Raw genomic sequence first — 1,076 nt, forward strand, 5'->3', positions numbered from 1 at the left:
CCTGGATGTTGGGATCGGATGGTGGAGAAAAATAGTTAAGACAAGTTGTAAGATATGGTAGTATTGTAAGATGATAGACGTAATGTTAAGAGTGTAATTAATGTCAATTGTTATTGACTTATACTTTGTATTATAGATTACGTTACTCCCCAATGAAAATCACCATGAAATCTACATAATGTTCCTCCCCTTCTCCTGCTCCTGCTCCTGCTTATGCTTCTCCTCTTCTTCCCTCTCCCTTCCATTCCCCTTCCTCCTCCTCCTCCTCCCCCCTCCCCTCCCCAAGCTCCTCCATAATATATGGTCAAGCATTAATGTTTTAAACCTACTAATGCGTAGTGGTGAAGCGCTGAGAGAATGAAAAAGTTGAGAGAATGATTTGACAATAGGGCTGTATTACAAGATGAAGATGATGATGATTCACAACATTTGTATGGCGCCATTTATCTGTTTAAAAAATATTCAAAGGCGCGAGCTCCTCCAATAAAGTTAGCATTTAAATGTAAGATCATCACCATCATAATGTTCATCATCTTTATATATCACCTTTGCTTAGACAATTCGCTCAGTGTACTTATGAAATTCGATTATAAATTTTGAATTCAATGAAACCGTATAGAGATGGGAGCTGTACACACACCAACAAAATTATTATGAAGTGAAAATAACTCCTAGTACACTCTCATCTATGCGATTCAATGCCTTTTACTTTTGTACTCGTTCAGCACATGGGTCATGCGTAATTGTGCAACCCTGCTAACAAAGAAGCAATATGTATCATCATAATCATGCTCGTCGTTTTGTTTCTTTTATTGTTTCTCTTTTTCTTTCGCTAATCTTTGAGCTAGACTCGGTTCCGGGTTGAAACGTGTGGTATTCAACAACCCAATGCTCGAAATAATGAGACATTTAAAACATTTTTCTTCTCGAAAAGTATAATGCAATCCCTTTAATCCATTTTTCAAAGTTAAGGGATTCGGCTCATAATATGGGGAAGTCCCTGGATCGCATGCTAATACAACTTGCCCAGGAGATTATCGTATAATCTCACAGAAGTCGGTATGCTTTGCCTAGCG

The sequence above is a fragment of the Strongylocentrotus purpuratus genome, unplaced genomic scaffold (genome assembly GCF_000002235.5).
Source record: "Strongylocentrotus purpuratus isolate Spur 01 unplaced genomic scaffold, Spur_5.0 spur5_scaffold_10, whole genome shotgun sequence".
Classification (NCBI taxonomy): domain Eukaryota; kingdom Metazoa; phylum Echinodermata; class Echinoidea; order Camarodonta; family Strongylocentrotidae; genus Strongylocentrotus; species Strongylocentrotus purpuratus.